At 46.1% G+C, this 22,404-nt stretch overlaps 1 long non-coding RNA gene across 1 annotated transcript in view; it reads right to left on the bottom strand.

Annotated features, from left to right (window-relative positions):
• Positions 1–784: 784 nt before the first annotated feature.
• Positions 785–22,404, bottom strand: part of LOC146806145 (uncharacterized) — a 34,551-nt gene continuing 12,931 nt past the window's right edge. The window contains exon 4 of the long non-coding RNA XR_014967558.1: positions 785–928. This is a non-coding gene — a long non-coding RNA (uncharacterized LOC146806145). The remainder of the gene's footprint in view (positions 929–22,404) is intronic.

The raw sequence follows: 22,404 nt of genomic DNA, 5'->3' as shown, positions 1-22,404 counted from the left end.
TGACGTCATAGTGTCTGTGAGGGGTGGCTACCAGCCTGAGGAAAGCGTGGACTCCCTCCCCCGCACCCTTCTAAGTAATGGATATCATATCCTGCCCCTGAAGTTCTGGGAGAGACCAATGGCCCCTCCCGATGGGCGGCCCCTTTCGTGAATGGGCCCGCCCCCCCTAAGGACCTTAAAATGCTGCTCACCGATTATGACCTTACCGCCACAGGCCAGCATAGTTGACCGACTATCTGGCCCCCCCCCGCACACCTACCTATAGAAAGGTCATAACCTACCTCCAAAGACCTCAACCCACGCCAGGATATTCCTTATAAAAAGAGCATTCCCTGCCTCAGTTAAATGGACCCCGTCCCGCAGGTAGAAGTGCTCCCCCCAGATGCACCCATGAGGTATGGTCTGTAAGACCGGGGTTCTAAATAACCTGTCCAGCTTGTTGTTAATCCTCTTTACTGAGTGATTCAGGGCGCTAACAGAGTCCCCCCCCTCTCCATTGCATTCTTGGTATCAATTGTGACCATACAATCACAGACCCCGGTAACCGCTTTGCCAGCCACCCTGCTGCTGCTATAATCTCTTCCAGGAGGACCCTCCTACCCAGGCCTGCCAGATCATTCCCCCCTAGATGAAGGATCACCGCCGAGGGAGGTGCAGTATGTCATCTTAGTAAATCCGACATATAATCCCTGAACTGACTAAGGCGAAGCCCCCCCCCTGCCGTGGAAGGAGACCGTGCACCCCCCACTCTCCGCCCCCCGTCTACCCAAACCTGCAAGAAAAATTGTGTTAGCGCGCTTCACAAATGAATGTCCTACTACCCAAACTACCCTTGTCTTCTTTTTGTCCTCTGGGCAATTCCTTGATGTTGCTGAGTTGATGAGATGATCCATAGGAAGTTTCCGTCCTGCGTCGCAGGCCCGTGAAACTGTAAATAACCAGACAAAAAGGACAAGTGTCAAAAACTAAAAATGGCAACAGTTCTCACAACATGTGCAACCGCACGTAACGTTTGTACTCATTAGAGTACCATCTCCCAATCCTTTGCACACTGGTTGAGTTCAACCCCCTGGCAGTTGCTTCTGTGGCTGCCCCTATCCGAAAGGAGTGCGTCCCAAACTCTTTGTGGTTATAACCAGCCCTGGCTATACTCATGGCTAGCACCCTCTGGAACTGAAACTTAGTCAAAGGTGTTCCGTCCCCATGCAGCAGCAGTGGCCCCCTACATTCCTGCGCCCGCTGTCTCAAGAGCTCCTCCACTAGTGCCACCGGGCAGCAGAGATTGCTCCGTGCCCGGTGTAACGCCAAGGTTTGGCCCCTAGCTTCTTGATCAGTCTTTGATTTCCTGATGGTAATCCACATTGTGTCACCCCTCAGGCTGACATCATGTAGCTGAAGGCCGCCTACCCTATCGCATTTGTTGGCCGCCACCAGTTCGCTTACCCTGAATGCCCCATAAAAGGCTAAGGAAAATGCCGCTTTAAACAGACATACCTCGGCCGCGGAGCTACATGTGTCAGGCAGCGCGAGGAGCACTGCCGACAAGCGCTCAAAACCTATCGGTTTCCTAGTATCTGTGGCCGGTGCCTGCATGCGCCGCCATCCCTTCAATGCCCTCTGCGCTAAGAAACTGTTCGTGGGATCCCTCACCCCTTTAGCACGTGCAAAAAAGGAGATTGCAGCCTTGTGCCTGCCAGCTGTTGCTGCCGTGCGCCCTTCCCTGTGTAACGCGCTCATGTAGTTATTAAAGCTAGCCTCCACAAACCACCCGCTCTCCCAGCCCTGGCCCAGAAAGTGACAGTAAGACCTGAACGCCCTTTCATAAGTTTTTCTTGTCTTGGGTGCTAGGCTGGCTGCCACGAGGTCATGTAGTTGGGGGCACCAATCTGCCAGAGAGTCGACGGGAAAGGGGCCGGGGTGGTCTCCGCGTCCGGCAGGTGATCCCTGAACACCTGCATCTTAAAGCGAGAAAGAGCATCAGCTGCATTGTTCAACACCCCTGGGACATGTTTTGCCCTGAAAAGTATGTTTAATGTCATGCAACACAGCACAATCTCCTTCATCAGGCACAGTATGAATGGACACCTTGCAGCTTGTTGGTTGATACATTCCACCACTGCCACTGTCATATTGTCTGACCAGAAGATTACTGATTGGTTGGCCAGATCCTGAGGCCACACTTTCAGTGCCACCCAGATTGGGAAGAGCTTGAGGAAACCAATGTTCATCGTCAGCCCGCTCTCCTCCCACCAGGCGGGCCACTTCTGTGCCACCCATTTCCTACCAAGGATTGCACCAAAACCTACACTTCCTGCAGCAGCAGTCCATAAACCCAAGTCCTCCGAGGACAACGTGGGTGCACCCCACAGCACTCTGCCATTGAAATCCTCCAGGAATGCAATCCATATCCGCATATCCTGGCGAACCTCTGCAGATAGCCGTGTCCGGTGATGTTTCTCCCGAAGACCCTTCATGGCCTGTGCAATAGAGCGTGAAAAAGGGCGCGCCATGGGTATTACTCTCAATGCAAAGTTTAACTGACCCACTGTCTGCTGTAACATTTGTAGAGTAACCTTAGCCTGTATGCATGATCCTAGGGTATTCTTGAATCTTTGTATCTTCTCCATTGGTAATCTAAAGCAACCCTCCACTGAATCCAGTTCAATGCCTAAGAATTCCAAGCATGCCACTGGCCCGACCGTCTTTCCCTGTGCCAGGGGTACCCCGAAAGAGCGCATGAGCGCGCAAAATTCCTGCAATGCTGACGCACACTCCCGTGACCCCGCCGGACCCAGGAAAAGAAAGTCATCCAGATAATGCATGACACACTGGTGCCCTGTAGATTGCCTTAGGGCCCATTCCAGGAAGGAGCTGAACTGTTCGAAATATGCACATGAAATGGAACAGCCCATGGGCATACACTTATCCATGTAGTACTTCCCTTCAAAGGAGAAACCTAAGAGGCGCTGATCCTCAGGGTGAACAGGGAGTAGTCTAAAGGCTGACTCAATATCTGATTTGGCCATCAGTGCACCCGCGCCTAAGTCCCTCAGCATGTCCGCCGCCTGATCAAAAGATGCATATTTAACGCTGCAGATTGATTCATCAATAGCATCATTCAAGGATAGGCCCCTAGGTGCAGATAAGTTGTGGATAAGCCTATACTCACCCTTCTCCTTTTTTGGAACTATGCCCAAAGGGGAGCATACAAAATTCTTAGTAGGAATGACATGAAAAGGACCCGCTACCCTACCCAAGCGCAACTCTTTTTCTATTTTGCTAGCCACCAGCGTGGGATTGGATAGCACTGACAGCTGATTCCTGCACTGCGGTGTCCCGACATAACCCCCAGCTGGAATTCGGAAACCATGAGTGAACCCCTCTTGCAATAATCTCGCAGAAGTGTGATTGGGGTACCTGTTAAGCCAAGGGATCATAGCCGACAGAAGAATGGGCGAATGTGCTATAATGGGATGGATCTTGTTACTCTGGTTTCTTCCTTCCCCTATTCCCTGCCCCACTGCCCTTGTTCCTGCATGTCGCTTCTGGGTGGGAAGGATGGCCGCATATGTTGCACGCGTGCCTGAACTTACAAGTGCCCGGTGCCCTGTTGCATGTCCGTTTGTTGAAGTCCCAACACACCCCTTTTGCACTTCCACCGCTTCTAGTCTTTTGGTTTGTCTCCCCGCCCTGCGCTGGCCGAAAGGGCTGCTGAAATGGCTGTTGTGGCCTGGGAGAATAACTTTTGTTCCAGGCAGAGCTAGTGCTTGCCCCCTGCCCCTTCTCAAATTGAGAATGCCAAGAAATAGAATCTACCTTGTCCCATGTCAAAGACTTGTTGAACTCCCTAGATTTTCTGAAGGCTATATCGTACTCTTTCCAGACATCCCCCGCATGATTATCATGGTACATTGTGATCCTACTCTGATAGCAGCTCATGACTGATTGCATCCCTGGAAAACGTTCCCCAATTATTGCACTGTACACAGCAAAGGCCCTCACCCAATTGAGGATGGTTTCTTCAACCCTAAATTTGTACAATTTTGATCTCCATTCACTAGGCAACATCATATCTTTCTGTGATTTCGCATATTCCCATTCCCTGTTGTCTATCAACAATGAAAAGATATTAACGTATTTATCAGCCCAAATCAACTCTTTCACACTTTGTGACACATGTTGCGCCAGGCACTCCCCTCTGGAGGGCATCGCGCCCTCGCCCAACAGTGGCAGGGCAACCTCCTTACCATTGTCGTTGGATGACGCCACCTCCACGGTCTTGGCTGGGCCCCCGGTGTTCGCTGGACCTGTTTGGGGAGAAACTGGTGCGAGTGGCGGGCTGCCCTGACCACTAGCCAACAATATCTGCGCAACTAATGTTCGTTGTTCTGCCGTGAGGTTCGTGATGTCCGGCAACGTGCCCTTACCTAACCAGGGGAGAACGACTGCTACCTGGGCTGCTAAATCTGCTGGCATTGGACCAGACGCGGGCAGGAGAGGAGGGACCCCACTCGGTACCGAGCCCCCCACGGGAACCGGGGTGGGCGGTGGCGCCACTGGTGCTAAAGGTGCTGCCATCGGGATGGCCGGCGCTACTGGCACAGCCACTGGTAGCTGGGGCACCGGTGCCGGGATGCCAAGGGTGCCTGAGGTGGCGGGACAGGTGCCGCCGGCGGTACCATGGGAGTTGGACTCTGTGGACGACCCCCCCACCTTCTTAGATCTCGCCCGCTTGGGCGGTGTCGCAAATTCGCCCCTTGGTTTGGGCGGCACTATAGTTCGCTTCGGTCTTCCCGATGGGCCGGCCTGCGCTCCTACCTTCGCTCCCAATTCCACTACTGTCCTACCCAGTTTGTCAACCTTCCCCAGTCGTTTTTCCATAGCCGACATTCTGCGCATCATTTTCTGAAACATCCAACCCATGCTAGCATTCGCGTGCCCCCTTCTTGCAGACATACTTATGAGCACACCGTGCTCCGTACCTGACCGTACCTGACCACTTCCTTATGTGAAAAAGGCAAAATGAAAAATTGCCCTGGGTGGCTTGACACTAAACCGCTTTGCTATGCACACACCTCAGATCATGTACCTCTTTAAGTTATTGTAAATAAGTGTTCAAATTGTAACAGAGCCCCTTATCTAGCACCAGTCGTCTAATACGAAGATCATTTACCACTCTTAAACAATACACACATCGGGCAATATACCTGTTAGATTGTAAAAGGAGTGACTTGCATTTAACTTGTTTTCAAACCACCCTAGCCCTTCGTTAATTCAAAACAAAACGTTCATTCATGAAAAAACCTTCTTGGTCACCCATCCGCCCTCTGCCCTAGCTGTCCCTGCTTAGCTTAGTCTTCGTTCTGAAAGGTATGAAGCGTTGGTTCTCGATCTCGAACTCACAACCCTTTTGTACACACGCGGCCGTGCTTCAGGTCCAGTCAATTGCGCTATTGTGCAGCCCGAGAATACCCGAGCCGCTCCCACCCCGCAATCTGGCTTTTATATTTGCAACGCAGAACCTAAACAAACCGATTAGATGAGCGCAAATGCAAGTAGCACAAGCCTTCTAACATAACACGCTTGTAAAAACAAACGAAACTGTTCACTTTCGCCACCCGGCTTTTTCCTGTACGTTCGCTGAGGCGCTCTGCAGCCCCCCTCGCCCGCCCCACAAAATACCTCGTGTCCTGATGCAAAAAACGCAGACGTCCCCGCAGTGCGCAAGCGGCCTCCAGACGAGCCCGGAAAACTTCCTGGACTCGAACGGTCGACTCGGCAAACTCGCCCCACTCCGCTTCCGTCGTCCTAAGTTCCACGAGATCACCGCCGTCCTCCGCAGCTAGGGTACGCCCGCTTGTCCAGAAAGTCCCCCGATCCACTTCAGCAACGCGTCGGATCCGGGTATCCACTGCAGTCCTGCTACGAGGCACACCATTGTCATCACCCAATTCGCTAACCAAGGGGATGGAGGGTGGGGAAAATTAAAGAGCCCCACGGTAGGGCGAGGAGCGAGCCCGGGGAGCGCGGGCACAAAGAGGCCGCTTCCCGCGCTCCCCAGGCTCTTAACCCCTTCGTGGTCGCGGCCCCGCCCCCCCGGCCCGGAAGCACACAACTACTTCCGGGGCAAGGGGGCGGGACCAGCCACCACGAAGAAGACGGGATATGGGAGGGGCCGGGCCCCGCCATGCCTGCGTGGGGGCCGATTGGCCCCCCCTTTTCTTTCTGGCGCTTTGTAAACATCTATTGAGATCACTGCCTTTGCGATCCTAACCCACCCATTTGGAACATTACGGAACGTTTTACAGAGTGGCCGTAAGGCCCAGGAAGCAGGAACATACCATATAGTACATGTGTGGGGAGGTCGTTTGGTATTCATTGTGTGCACCCGGTTAGAATTTGATATTCATTCTCTACCGTTTCTCAGCCCCAATCACAAAGACCGTGTATCACACACCATAGACAAGGGTCCAGCTTTTTTATTGTCTAAAAGAGACGTTTGGTTTTGAAATTAATTTTGAACATGTTAGCTGTGACGATCTGAGTGGGCTATACTCAGATGTTTAAGTGGAATGAAAAAGTGGGGGTCTCTGATAGGAGCGTGGCATATGCAAATAAGGGCGTGGCTTAAACACGTAAACTGGATGTCTGTGATTCCCATAGTGTGCCATGCAGTCAGTATTTTGGTTCCTATGAGCTTTGTTATTGCATCTAGCTATATATAAGGAATAAAGTACCCCCTGCTGTACAGTACAAGGATATTGCAAGTCACACAGGAGTTTCATAACCATATAGAGGACTGAGGAAGAAGGTGAGTTCCTTTATAAGCTTATGGAACTCCGAGGGGACTTGCAATATCCTTATCATGTGCTTCAGGGGGTAGTTTATCCCATATAATATATGGCCATACCATCACCTTTCCACTAAACTACTTAAAAGCTTGGAGCATAGCTCTTTCATATGAAAGAGAAAGCATTATTTACAAACATGGAGAATACAAACAAAGGCTGTAGTACAAAATTAAACACATCAAAAACCTGTTGGATAATTGTTGCATATAGATATTAGAAACAGTTCAATACAAGTCAGTTAAAAACTAAAGCTGCAGTAGTTCGCAACATGCAGAAACATTCTAGGTTTTCTCTAAGGAGTGCAACAATAAACATGTTCTCCTACTTGTTATGGTAAGGCAGAAAAGAGAGCAGAGGAAAGAAAGCAACTTGCAGTTTTTGTTGCTAAACAGCGGCTTCAATTCTGTTCTGTGACCTGACCTGCCTTTCATCTGACTGCTGGCAGAGGGCATTGTGATGTCAGAACTCAGTTGTAATAACTTATAATAGTGGAGTTCTGGCCTCAAGTCACCAATTATAAACAAATTAAAGACAGACACTGTAATGCCTGTATAATAATACAGGGAATACAGAATCACATGTATTATAGTAGAATAAACGGCACACTTAAAACAGACGGGACTATTGACTCAGTCACTGGGTGTTAGCTGTTTAAGATACATGATTAATAATAATGATTTTGTTTAAAAAAATTAATACTTAAAATATTTCAATTCTGGAATGGTGAGACTGTGCAATAAGTGATGCTTAATGTTTACATCATGTTGTACTGAGACCTGAGGAAAGGTTAGTGGCCCTCAGAGTGTCTCAGGCACTCCTGATATGTTCGCTCTATGTTAGACATGTGCACCCTTTTTCTTTCCACATCTCGTCTGTCCGCATATCTTACACCTCATCTCTTTCCTCTTCAGCTCCATCTTTTCACTCTCTTCCTCATGCACTACCAAGCACCCCCCTTATTTCACCATCCCTCAAAGACACAACACAGCCACTCACCTGTGAGCAGTGTATTTTCTTTTACTTTTGCATTGTTAATATATTTGAATACTGTATACCTCCTCACACATTTGCATAGAGTCATAATTACAGCTAGATATTTGTTCTGTGCGCTCTGCAGAGAAGCCAAGGGCTGGATAACAATGTTTTCTGAACACCGTTTGACGCACTATGAGAAACTTGCACTGCCTCCACACTCAGCTCAAGAACTCTCAATTGTGGCCCATTATAAACATTTGGAGGCGACTCACTTCAAAGTATGCACTATGAATGAGTAAAATACTACCCATAAAATACATAAGCACAACATCCTAGAAATGGATAGCACTCCCAGGAAATGCAAGATTACATAAAACATGCAAAATGTCAACAGAAATGAAATCACTGACATTGCTTACCTTAACATTTTTTACATTCAATGTTCCAAACTCTATCAGTGTTCCCGCCAAAAAAGTTAAGGACATGAATATAGGTCCCACCAGGGACCTGTTTCTATGTTTGATTTTAATTAGGCCTGGGCATAATTTTAAATTCCACCAGTGGAATCGGAGGAATTTGGTGCTTCCAAGATATTCTTGTAGCAAGGAATCACTTATAAATTCCACCGCCTGACAACTGAATTAATCTGCAGTAAATTGTTTTTAAAGAGTCTGGAAGAGTGAGCAGTCCCTCTATGTTTAAAAATTATTAATGTTTAATCTGCATTTGTTTGTCCAACATCAAGGGACTACTCCCTCTTGCGCCCCATTTATAAACCAGCGCAGTGCATAAATATCAGCACCCTTACATACTTTGCAGTAATTAGTGCAGAGCATGTAAGTGCACCAATGGGCATGCACTGACCTAGCTCCACATATATGAGAGGGAAGAGCCTTGGGGACTGTCAGAACCCCATTCAGAGGGCTGCAGGGCAGGCATGGGTTACTGGGCCCAGCCGAGGTGGCTGGGACGGTTTACTTCTGATGTTCTGGGGCCCACCATGCAATGGATGCTGCTGAATTGGATCAAGTGCCTCCTTCTGCACCTGACTCTCAATCGGTAACTTAGCACGAGCAGTCAAGGCTCCCTCGGAGGGAAGGGTAGATACAGCTCGGTGAACACGAGATATAACTCAATGTGCTTGCAGCACAAACAATGGATTAATATCCAGTCAAATACTTATTTTGTATAGTAAGTATGCAAAGATAAACAACATTCAATATGCAATAACTCAGTCACCCTAAAGGGAGGCACCCTAGTAGCCATCAGGCCACCCCCAGGCTACTAAGTTACCATGTAAGTGATGTGCTGTTAAGTCCTGCTCACATGTGGCAACATCTAAGGAATGTGAAATACTGGAACCTGTTCACAGGCTTTCCCCCTCTTGGACTCACTCAATAAGGTGTAGTTACTTACAGTAAAGTAGGGTTGCAAATATAAAAGGACGGTATATCCCCTAGAGCCTGGTAGGCTTAGATAGTAGCGTACCTGCTCTGGTGGTACAAGCCCTGGCAGCCGTACAGTGTGTTCCTTGCCCAGATCGGCTTAGTCAAGCTGCATGCATTCACACACACAGTTCCTGGTAGGTGCCAGCTCTCTCTCCTGAGCAATCCTTACCGGAGTCCTGACGATTGGAGTTGCTCCATCTCTAGCCAAATGCGGTACATTTTATTCTTCCTTGCTTGGGGATGGGGTAGTCTCCTTGTTATGGCAGGGCTCTGATGGCATCTCCTCTGTCCTCAGACCTCCTTGGATACAAAGCCTTGCTTGTCTTAGTTGTAGCAATAATTTGAGTCGCGGGCAGTGACCTCAGGGATCTGAGTGGCCCCTCCTGGCATACAGAGTCACTGCAATGAACCTTACTGTCTGGTCAAGCTGGCCTCAGGTTATCTCTTCCACAGCCCCCCTGGCACACGGGGTCATGGCAACTTCCCACACACAGGCGATGGCCCAATCTTTCTCGGCACATGGCCGCCCCACCTGGCATACGGGGTCACCACTTCCACAATGCTGCACACAGGCAATGGCCCAATCAATGCAGCACTGTCCTTCAAGTTCGGCAGCCCCTCCTGGCATACAGGCTCACCAAAGTTCACAACGCAGTGCACGGGCAACGGCCTGATCAGTGAGTCCCACATGTTAGGGCTCCTCGCTGGATTTCTCTTCCCCCAATGTGCTCCTCTAACTCAGGGCCATACTGGTCTTGGAGAGCAGGCAAGGGCTAGTGTTCCATACTACAGGGCAGATGATTTTGGTTTCCCTGGGTGATGTCCTCTCGCTCAGCAGGGATACTATCAGGCTAGCCCTCTAGTCCTGGTCACAGACAGAATTTTTGCAGAGATTCCCCTCCTAAGGGATCACAGATGGCTGCTTGGCAGATGACAAAGTAAGGGGTCTGAGACACCCCTACTGATAGTTGTTTTCCAGACACCAAATGTGATTTAGGGCCTTGACTTTTAAAGTGTTATGTTGGGGTTCTGCTTCTTATATATGGACATATCTTCTGTTCAGCCTTCCTTTTAAAAAGATATCCATCACAGCAGATATGACTCTGAAGCTGATTAGCCCAGAACAAGATTCATGGGAGTGACCAAATTTCACACCTGGATGTCAGCCACAGTGATCTGTGCATCAAAGGTTAATCCAGGAGCTTTATGATTCTCTTATAAGACTGACCTCCCTCTTCCTGAGATGTGTCCTGGCCCTTTACTTGTGATCTGTCACTGAATCATCAAAAAACCCTGGGGGGTTGGAGCACAGAGGAAAAACTCAAAGTGCAGTATGTCTAGGTGCCTTTTGACTCATTTTCTACAGTTTTTTACAATGTTCTCTGTGCTTATATTTCATGTTTTTATATGTTCTGCTATGTTTTTTCTTTTATTTTATTCACAGGAGGAAAGGTAGAGACCCTTTCTTCTGGTGGGGAGGTGCCCTTAACTTTTCTTCTTCTACCACAATTGTAGTTTGGAACAATGCTGTACAGATAAGAGACTTTCTAGTTAATATGATTGGACATTTTGTTGTCATTGTTACTGTGGGTTAGATATGGGGTGTTCTACAGACTACATTTATAGTTTCTTTTGGGAATTTTTCTTTCTCTTCTCCTGGGAAAGACTTTTCTGTCTATGTTACTTGGGACCACTTTATTAGCTTTATCTTGTTTGCTACATTCATGCCTGGAATTTGTGCATTGAAATTTTTCCAGTGCCCACTTGGGCTTGATTTATTTTGCTGGGCGTGGCAGCAGGAGGTATCATGTGATGGCATGTTGATGTTTGTTTTGATCTACTGTCCCTTTTTTCCTTACTATGCCCACTTGGGCTATATACCATGTTTCATAATCTGCAAAGAAGGGGCATTGAATTGTTTGATTTATTTGTGGTGCTATATCTTGTTAAGCACATTTAATTGAAGGCACTGCATCAAATTAGTGTATGTATACTAACTTCTGCCACTCTAAGATGGTGCCCATGATAACTACAACATTTATACCCTTTGAACCTTTGTTTGATGTCTATTACTGACAGGAGAGCATATCACATGTTTGAGGAGCATAGTGGGTCATAGGATCATGAACGTGTGGCTGAAAAGTATCATGAAGATGACGTTTTGCCACAGATAAATCTCTGGACTTGCTCTTCATACTGCCTTGTATAGATGGCGTCTCCTTTTTTGATGACTTGGTTTGATATATATCCTACTGGCAGTTGCCCGTAGGTAGTTATATTTTCCATAAGAAAAGCGTTTTGACTTGTCCATATCTTTGGCATCCTTTGACGAATCTTCACAAACATTTCCCAAAAAGTGCCCCGATGATTCTTGTCGAGCACGGAAACTTTTGGGGTGATCCTTCAAGCACGGGCTGAGAAAAAGGGGGTCCAATAATGTGCGTTTTCTATGTTAATTCCCATAGGACCTTTAGACACAGCTACAGCCCGAATTGCTGTATTGAATTAAACCAATTTTGTTAGGAAGGTAGATATTGGTCCAAGGAAGTGCCTTGTTGTAATTTGGTGTAAATCCGTTCAGTAGTTGTGAAGTTATTAAGGAAAATCTCCAATTGTATTTATAGAGATGCAAATTCTCCAAGCATCTGATTGGCTGCCAACACTTAAAACCAGGAAGTGTTGGCAGCTATCTTGGAACTCGGCTTGAGCCAAGCCCCACAAAAATGTTTATAAAAAAAGAAAAGGGTGCAAGGTAGGAATAACCTGACCCCCTCAGCCTCTTGGGTCCAAAAATATTTTTTTAGTGTAATTTTTGGTGGGAGCTGTGTTGAATCCATGGCTCCTGCCACAAATGAATTTTTTTTTGGGAAATTGGCCCCTGGGTGAGCCAGATCCCAGGGGCATTTTCAAAATAAATGAAGGGGGCAAAGACCTTCCAGGGTCGTATTAATGCCTCAGGGACCACCACCACTCAATGGCATATTTATTGTTAAAATGGGGGCTTCTCGGACACCCCGGGCCCTAAGGACCATCACCACCTTCCCGGGGCCACATTCCAAAATTAAATTGAGGGACTTCATGGACCTCCCCATGCCCCAGGGATCACCACTTCCCGGAGCTTATGCATTGTTATGGGGCACCTCTCGAAACCCCTGGCTCCGGGGACCACCACCTTCCCGGGGCCATAAACAATTTGTAGATCTGGGCTTTAGAGATCCCCCCTAAGCCCCAGAGCCACCACCTACCCGGGGCTGTTCTCAGCTCTGGGGACCACCACTTCCTGGAAGCAGGCCCTACAAAAATAAAGGAAGGGGCCTGTGTGGCCCCCCTCCTGGAACCATAGATGGCTCTGGGGCCCACCACCCCACAGGGCTGGCTCCTACTGTGGCATGGTGGGAGCTTTAACTCTCACACCAAGCAAAAGCAAATGCTCCACTTCCAGCAAGTGAGAGCATTGAAAATGCTCTCACTTGCTTGAAGCAGAGCAGAATTGATTTCAGACAAAGGGAGCTCTCTTCAGCAGCTCCCTATGTCTGAAAGTAATGCCGGCTCCCGCAGGAGGCAGGAAACCGTCAGAGACCGCAGGGAGCATCCAGGTTCCCCTGTGGTCCCAGTGGAGACTGGGTGCCCTGGGGGCACACAGCGGACATGTTCGGGCCCAAGGGATTTTGTCCCTGGGGCCAAAATTGGCCAGGCCATTCGGCCCCCCTCCTCAATTCTGTATATGTAAAATAAAAGGCCAGGCCCCGGGGGATGTGGTCCTCAGGGCTGAAAGCGTCCCATGGAGGGGGCCGTGCGGCCCCCCTCCCTTATTACAAATAGTCCAGGCCCCGGGGGATGTGGTCTCCAGGTCTAAAATCGTCCCAGGGAGGGGGGCCGAATGCCACCATTCCATAAAAGGCATGATCTCAGAGGACGGGGCCCCCGGTGCTGAAATCGACCTGGGGAAGGGTGGCCAAGTGGCCCCCTCCCCTAATAAAAGAAAAACTAAGAAACAAAAACTGCCAGCCCAAGGAGGTCACCGGAGGCCCCACCCCCTTTCTACACCTCTCTGCAAACATGCCTCCTGGTGCAGTACTGGTTGAGGGATCAAGTCCCATTGGATGCAGAGGGTCCTTTGGGGCCAACAAACCCTCCTGTTACCCCCAATAAGTCCCATCGAGCTGGATTGCTGACAGGTCATCGAAGGCAATGTCCCCTTGCCCCACCACTGTGCAAACGTGCATCCTGGTGCGCTACTGGTTGCAGGATGATGCCCCCTTGGCCTTGGCTGCTAAGGGTCCTTGATGGCCATATAACCTTTGTTTTTTTCTGTAAATATATATATATATACATATATATATATAGAGGTGCGAAGGGAGCAGTAATATATATATATATATATATATATATATATTACCTACTGGCGGTCGCCAGTAGGTAGTTATAGTTAGGACCACGTTTCCATAGGAAATCCGCAACATTCTATTTTGAATAACTTTTGCGCCGGTCGACGAATCCTCGCGAATTTTTCAAAATAGGTGGGGCGCTACGCTCCGCTCCTACCCTGAAAGTCTCGGGGGGATTCGTCAAGCGGGGGCTGAGATAAAAGGGGGTCCCAAAACGCGTTTTTCCCATGCATTTTTCCATAGGACCTTTAGACAGGGCTACAGCCCGAACGGCTGAACAGAATTACTAGAAATTTGGCAGAGAGGTAGTCCTCAGGTCAAGGAAGTGCCTTTTGTAGGTTTGGTGTAAATCTGTTCAGTAGATTCTGAGAAAATAGCCTTTAAATCAATATATATATCTGAGCCAGCTTACGGTGCGCTTACGGTACGCTTACCGTACGCGTACGGTGGCGTGCGCGATTCTGATTGGCTCTTAGATCTTAGTAAACATTCGAATCGGCCGAAACTAGGAAGCGGCGGCCGCCATTTTCTCTCTCGCACTGAGAGTGATGTTTAAAATATAAAGCTCAAAAACATGTAAAGGGGCTGTTTAGACAGCTCCCACACACATAGCCATGTTGAGGGAGTCCCCAAAGATCCCCCAAGGCCAAAATCCGAATTTTTATTTTTTCGCTAATTTCGCCGATTACGCTTACCGTACGCGTACTGTAAAAAATTATTAAAAAAAAAAAAAATTATCCACACTCTCCCCACCCCGTATGCAATTGGTGGCCGAAGGGCACCAAATGTGCATGGCTTATTAGTCTTGAGATAAACTAAAATATTTAAAAAAAAAATAATAAAAAAAAAAATTATCCACACTCTCTCTACCCCGTGTGCAAATGGTGCCCGAAGGGCACCATTTGTGCATGGCTTATAACACATACGAAAAATTAAAATATTACCTTTCAAAACGAAGTGCATCATATCCCTCCATGTGCGCACGGTGCGCGAAGCGCATCGTGTGTACATGGCCCATCTAGCGTAACGTGTGCACGCGGTGCGCGTAGCGCACCGCGTGCCCACCGTGCGTGCACGGCACTAACTGCGTAAAGTGGGCACGCGGTGCGCGAAGCGCACCGTGCGCGCACGGAACGAACTGCGTTAAGTGGGCGCGCACGCCACGAATGGCGTAAAGTAACTTAGCATTTAAAAAACCTTGCAAATTCACTGAAAAAACCATAGGTTTCACACATGTTATAGTTAGCGGAAATTTTACTGATAAAAAACCAATGAAATTCCCCCGTTATAGTTAGTGCAGGCAACTATAACTCACGCGACCGCAATCTTCTGCTGATGACATATGTGTCTTTATGAAAAAAAAATATTTGTAATATATGTATAGCTAAAAATGTATGGAAGAAGACATAGGCAAATAAGTGTCTAAATACAGTATTAGCATCAGCAGAGGATTGCGGTCGCGTGAGTTATAGTTGCCTGCACTAACTATAACGGGGGAATTTCATTGGTTTTTTATCAGTAAAATTTCCGCTAACTATAACATGTGTGAAACCTATGGTTTTTTCAGTGAATATACATATATATATATATATATATATATATATTTATATATATATATACACACATACATATTAGGTCATGCACTGAGAAAAAACACAGTCCAAATCTTGAGTGTCCTTGCACATTTTTTGTGCATCCTTTTCATGAATATGAAAAGTCATTCATCTTCAATTACTGATTATTTCCAGAGAACATCATAAATAGGTTAACAATTATTCATCAACATGTAGTCAATTGGACAGCCAGCCAACATGTGTTTCGTGAAATAGTTTTGCTTCTTCAGGGCTGTTGATAATAAGACACATAACTATTAGCAACATAAATTGAACACTAATAAACAAAGATGACTGGAGGTAAAATTAAGACACAACTGTTTCTTAGAGCTAAACCATACTGCTTATCAGGTAATATCATATAGTACAGATGCATACAATACTAACAGAGTAGAATATGACAATAATGGTAATGATAATAATGCTGATAATAGTTAACTTAGAGTGGGGAAGACCTGAACAAAACATACACATTCTCATTTCTAAAACAGTGTCATATGTACAATAAGTCCATTGTTGAGAAACACCTCAATATTAATAACATTTTCTTATATCTATAACGTTTAACATGATTAGCCTCATGAATTTAGAAAGCAAGAAAACAAACACAAAGTATCGGACAAATAGTGTCACTCAGTAAGTTCTTGTTTTCAATACTTTAAAGCTACCTTCGAGAATACACTTCTTCATAGAGAAGTATAGATCTACAATCTTGATAAGAGGTTCCCAGAGATTCTTCATGGCAATATATGGTGTCTAATATTAGTTTCCAATAACTATATAGATAGAGAAAAATAGAAAAATAAATAAAATAAAAATGTATGATACAATTAAGTAAGAAGACAATCATTCTGGAAAATACCTATAGAGATCCTACTAGTATTTTGCCTGTCTGACACTGCTAACAGAAAAGATGCTAGTGTGCACTCCCTCCCGAAATAGAAATGGGAAACTGAACATAATGTACATGGAAATCACTTTAACTCATGATATAAGAGAAAACTTCAAGGGCATCCTACTCACTGAACTATGACAATTGCTAACGAAATCCTATTAATAAGCCAGCCTACCTGACAAAATTACAAAGGGAAGTTAGGACATCGGGAAAATACAGATGGCTTTAAAGCATCGAGTAGGGGTAAAAAGAGCAGATGCTTAGCACAAGGAAATTCCAGACTACTAACAGCTCGTAAGAACGCTGATACAGTTAACCCCTTCACCAATTCCCTACCAAACCATAAAGATCCGGCAGTATCCTCACATCCGTGAATGAAAATCATCTCCGTTGACCCACGAAAAAGCCACACTACATAAACTCTATAAATCGCTAATTGCAAAAAACCATTGGTAATTAATTGATAATTGAATTCAAATTCAAACTGAAACCTATAACAAGTGGTTATAATAAATTACAGTGACCAACCTAATGAAATTATTAATGCCTCTAAATTATGACACGTCGGTCATCTCTTTCACATTGGCGAGCCAAATAAACTGCTGCGTACTACAAAAACCTGCTACACAGAGGGAGTATATTGAAGAGAGAGAGTCTCGAACCTCTGCCTCCTATTGCAAAGACTCGATGGAAAGTTGCGCTGTGCTATTTGTGCCGGCTCGTTTACACTGACCATCCTGATTAATTAATGAGCAATAAACCATGATCTAAGATAAATCTCATTGTTATAGGATACACAACCAAATAGTAAATAAACAAAAAGTGTAAAGTAGACAGAAAAATAATAATAATTAATCTGTGAGAGCAGGAGTCTCAAAAGTCTGGCCCCTAATGTAAAGGCTATACAGAAAAAAACAGCATGTTATTCAAGCAGACTCATTAGTTATGGGAAGTATAAAGTAGACAATGAAGCACAAAGAGGAAATAAATATAATAAGAAAAAAGTAAAAGAAAAACGTAAAAGCAAAAGATAAGCAGGAGTCTCGAACGTTTGTCTAATACTAGGAAGACCATACTGATACTCAGTTGAGCTAATCCAAAAGATCTTTCAATACAGAAATCAGTCACATATGTGGCATGGTGGTATTTTCTGCTCGAATCATCTACAGGCAAAGACACTTGCACCAGAGTATATAATGCCATGTCCTGGTTAAGGCCGACCAGTACAGTTTTCAATTTGTTAATCTAATAGGTTTTCCTAATGCAGACTCTTTTCTCTCTGTCTCCTACTATCCTATCAGTCTGGACTAAGTCAATGCCATGAATAACTTTATTTCGGTCATCAGACCATAAAAGGACAATAAAATATATACAAGTACAAAGATAAGACCATAAATAGAGGAAGTGTTTAAGAAAATTATTAAACAATGAGTTATCATGGTTAAAGGAAAAAAGAAGAAAAGAAATTAAAGCAGAGCATTTCATCAAATAAAACTCATCCTTCTCTGCCACATGCCATATAAAAAGCGGGAAACTGCATAAACAATGAGGGGATTAGTGTCATACGTCAAAACTCTGCATGCTTGTGCACACTGTCTGAGCCCCAAATTTTTGCACAAAGGGACAAGCCAACATTTTCGGGTCATACTATAAGCTGGGCAGAAGAACATAATATGAATAGTGTCTTCATTACAGATTTTACAGGCTGGGCAGATGCCCTCCTTCATTTTATCCCATCTAGATGTTAACGCCCCGATTGGCAGGGAACCATGCCTCAACTGGATATATAATTTTCTAGCTAAAGGAGGCTGTACTAAGTCCAAGAATACCTCGAAGCCAGAATCAGTTTTCACCATTAAGAACTCAGAAGTCAACTTCCCCAAAGTGGTCGAGCAGCATAAATTTTTAAAATAATGAGATCTGACAGCCGCCAATATCTCTGATTTTTGAGTCCTCACACAGGTAATGGCCGGGGTATCCCAAAGATGGGGCAAACCAACTTGGTAGAGGGAAGTCTTTATATGGAGTAGCCATGGTATTTTCTTATAGTTTAGCTGTCTCCAAACTGCAATAAATTCCCCTCTGAAAGTTGCAAGTTCGGGGACAGACCATAGCCTTCTCCAGAATAGTAGTGGTCGTACAGCCGCCAGGTCACTAACGGATTATAGATCCATATCCAAACGCAGTGGTGTTAGAGGTGTGCTCTGGGGAAGACCAACCAAACCACGCATAAAAGCATGTTCTACTTTCTGTAAGTTGGATGTGTTTGTATGGCCCCACAGTTCAGCAGCATACAAAGCCGCTGACCTCACCTGTATTTTGTAGATCTCTAGTACAGGAGTGACTGGTTTAAATATGGAGGTTCTATGGAATCTTCCAATTCCTCCCGTTATCTGCGATAGTCTCAGGGAGGATTTAGCTACTTGAGCATCCCACACAAAGTGCTCAGTCAGTGTGACTCCCAAATAAATAAAGGTCTTAACTCTTTCTAGGGGGACACCAGCTAGTGCAGGGTTCGGGCGGGTGTGCCTCGGGGGATTGAAGATCATAAACTTAGTTTTCCCCAGATTGATCTCCAATCCCCTCGAGGCACAAAAGATCATGAAGCCGTCCAGGACCCGCTGGATACCCGTTGATGTCCGCGACAACAACAATGTGTCGTCCGCAAACATCAGAGCGGGGACCCGACCAGAAGCCAAAAACGGGGCGTCACTATCCCTAAGACTATTTAATTCATTATTCAGACCATTTACATATAAACTGAACAGTGTGGGAGCCAGTACACAACCCTGGCGAACCCCACGGGTTACAGGGAAATGAGCTGATAGCTCCCCATTCTTCCCACACCTCACCTGTGCGAAGTTCCCTGTATGAAAGCGGACCAACACGTCGAGTAAGGAGATTGGGAGACCAAGTTCCTTCAACACCGTCCATAGTTTCTCCCTGGGGACCAGATCAAATGCGGCCCGCAGGTCCACGAAATGAGGTAGAGGCTGCCACCCTCCACTCTTGTGGTTTTCCAGTAGAGGACCTGCAGCCGGAAGATCTGGTCAAGAGTAGAAATTCCCGTTCGAAAACCGGCTTGCAAGGGAGTCAATATTTTGTTCGCCTCCATCCAATCTAATACTCTATTCAGAAGTATTCTGCCCATCAGTTTTTGAGTGGTATCCAGTAAACTGATGGGTCTGTAATTGGATGGGGCAAGTGGACAGCCCTTCTTAAATATTGGAACGATCTCGGCTCCAAGCCATGTCTCTGGCAACGCTGAACCTTGCAGGACCGCATTGAACAGGACAGTCAGGTATGGAGCCCAGATTTTGGGTTGGGAACGGAAAAGGTCCCCCGGGAGCTTATCAAGGCCTGGTGCTTTATTTAGGGGCAATCCCTCGATTGCAGATTCAACTTCTTTCAGAGAAATTGGATCAGAATAATAGTCAGCCTCATTCCCAACGCAAACGTCCTGTAGGCTCATCCCTAATCCTAAATGGCTATGGAGAAAGAGGGGGTCTGCAAGTACAGCAGTCCCTTGAGATGGTATATTATCCTGTGCCAGATAGACAGTGGCCCCCAAATCGGGGCTGGAATAAAGTTCTTTAAAATGTGCCTCACACACTAATGGAGCAATATTAGGTACCCCCTCCTCCTGATCGCCTCTTAATGAAAAAGAGACAATAGCCCAAAAACTCTTATGATCCTTGAGAAGGAGTGCTTGTCTCATGTCATTCCATCTGGATTCCTCCCACTCTCTCCTGGCCCTATTCAATTCCTTCTTATAGGATAACCTAAGTGCTCTAATATTAGATGTAACCTTGGATTTAATTGCTGCAAGCATGTCTCTCTTCGCAATTTTACAGGCGTGATCATACCAGTGATGTGTTTTGACCCTTGAGTACCGGGCCCTGGCGACTGGATAAAATATTTCACCAAGACTCGTGGTCAATTTCCTGTGTATCTCTAAAGCCTGGCTAGGGGAAGCAAGGTCCCCCATTTCACTAATAAGTGGAGTAGCGATCTGATAAATTGCTGCAAGACGTATTGGTGAGTCCAGACATGTTGGCCATTTGACCCTTCTCCTATTATTAGATAAAATATGCGGTATAGGAAACGTCGATGTACTTGGGTCTGGGTTAGATAGGCCAAAAGCTCCTGGCTTGAGCGTCAAAACCAGGGCATTATGGTCACTATCATGTCTGTTTACAACCATGAAATCTTTTAGCTTATCCCAGTGTTTAGCTTCTATTAGGATATAGTCTAACATAGAAGTGCTATTAGACCTATTAAATGTTGGTAGACCAGTGCAAGCATTATCAAACCTTCCATTGCATGCCCATAAGGACATTGCGAGTGTAAGGGATTTGATTTGCAGTACCAGCTTGGTCCAAGCCCTTACTGGGGCTATCGCGGGGGCTGGAATGCACCCTAGCGAATCCACTTCATCAGGATTACCATGGTCAGGGATGCAAGGAGGTTCATACTGGCAATTAAAATCACCACCCAAGATTATCGTTATAGTAGGGTCAAGAGACTGGATGAAGGAGTCAAGCATAGTAATAGTGTTTGACTCATTTCCGTTCAAGGTGGGCCTGGAATATATATTTATAATGGCCACTCATCAGAAAGGATTAATAGAACACATTGGATATCTAAAGAGTTTGTTCCCAGCTCAATGGCCTGAATACCCAAATGTGTTCCTACCCAAATAGATAAGCCACCAGAAGGGCGGCCCTTGCCTGTAGAAACTGCAGGGATGTCGAAGGTCGCAAAACCATGACATACACTCCCTACCAGGGCCCAAGTTTCTTGCATCAAACAGATATCATGGTTTGCCATAAAGGTAAACCATTCCGGTTCTAATAATTTATTCCTTAATCCAGCTATGTTCCATGATAGAATCTTTAAGCATCCCTGTTTCCTTTTGTCAGAACCTTGCTCCTTCCCCTGTTCTTTTAAAGGTACTTTAACTGGGATGTTCTCGATTCTCTTTTGTGCCCTCCTAGCACCAATAAGGCAGGAATCAGCGCCAGAGGACAAAGGTGTAATATTTGCCACTGGTCCAGAACCATCCTTATAATCACTGTTATTTGACTCTGGACTAGGGGTTTCATCATAAATCAGTCAATCTACCTCCTCTAGAACGCTGAACCTGTTCCTATGGGCATATGACTGAAGGGGCAGAATAGGATTTGAGGTACATTCCATGAATGACTTCCACTGGCAGGTCCTATTAGGTGGCACAAACTGATTCCTATCATGTTGGGGCCTCTGTGTACAAATTGGATTTGAGCTTAGGGTGGGGTAAAAATAAGACAAATGCAGGGGAAATATCTGGGAATTCCACCAAGAAGGGATTCTACAGATATATTCCACTGCGACAGGGTCCCTAAAGTTTATTATTATGGCATCTCCTGTCACTGTTTTGGGACCCCTTCCTATCCAATCAATTCTTCTTACCGCTAAAATTTCCCCTAAAATATTGGGGGGGGGGGGGGGGGGGGAGGTCTATTTTTGCTTAACCACTGAATACATTTATTTTTCAGGTCACTCTCATATTCTTTTTTCCCCTCTGTAAGGGCCGGAAAACCTACTAGGACTACCACATAAGGTTGTGCCTCTGGAGGCAAATTTATGGAAGACAACTGGGAAGGGGCTACCCTAGGTTCCTCGGGTCTCTTTGCCATACATGAAGCAGTTTTTGGCAGCATCATATTCTCCTTAGAGTGTGGTCAATGATTAGCGAGTGAGGTCCTTGGGGGCTGGGAGGTAGAACTTTTCATCTCTTCCGCAGACAGTTACCACAGGTGTTCCACAGGGGTCCTCTTTGAGTCCCCTGTTGTTTAATATTTATGTCACCCCTCTGGTTCTTCTAGCAGAGGCGTGGGGCGCAAAGGTTGTGGCATATGCCGACGACACCCAGTTCTTGTTTACCTGGATTAAATCGGATTTCTCCACCACAAAGGTGCAGGACTGCCTGAGAGCTGTCTTTCATTGGCTTATGGCGGCTCAACTTAAATGCAATGAGGAAAAGACCGAGATCCTTCTTTACGGTAATTTTCCCCCCTGTTTTCGGGAATCCCTCTGGCCTTCTGATTTTCCCCTACCCCTGTGTTCAGGACTCCCAGCAAAAAATTTGGGGGTCTGGTTCGATGAGCAGCTGTCTTTTTCATCCCAGATTAAAAGACTGACGGGAAGCTGCTTTGGGATTCTAAAGTCCCTTAAGAAGTTTTTCTCTGCTGC

This window comes from Triturus cristatus, chromosome 8, assembly GCF_964204655.1.
Source record: "Triturus cristatus chromosome 8, aTriCri1.1, whole genome shotgun sequence".
Taxonomy (NCBI): Eukaryota; Metazoa; Chordata; class Amphibia; order Caudata; family Salamandridae; genus Triturus; species Triturus cristatus.
Note: the sequence above shows the minus strand (reverse complement) of the source record. Positions and strands in the feature narration are given on the sequence as shown.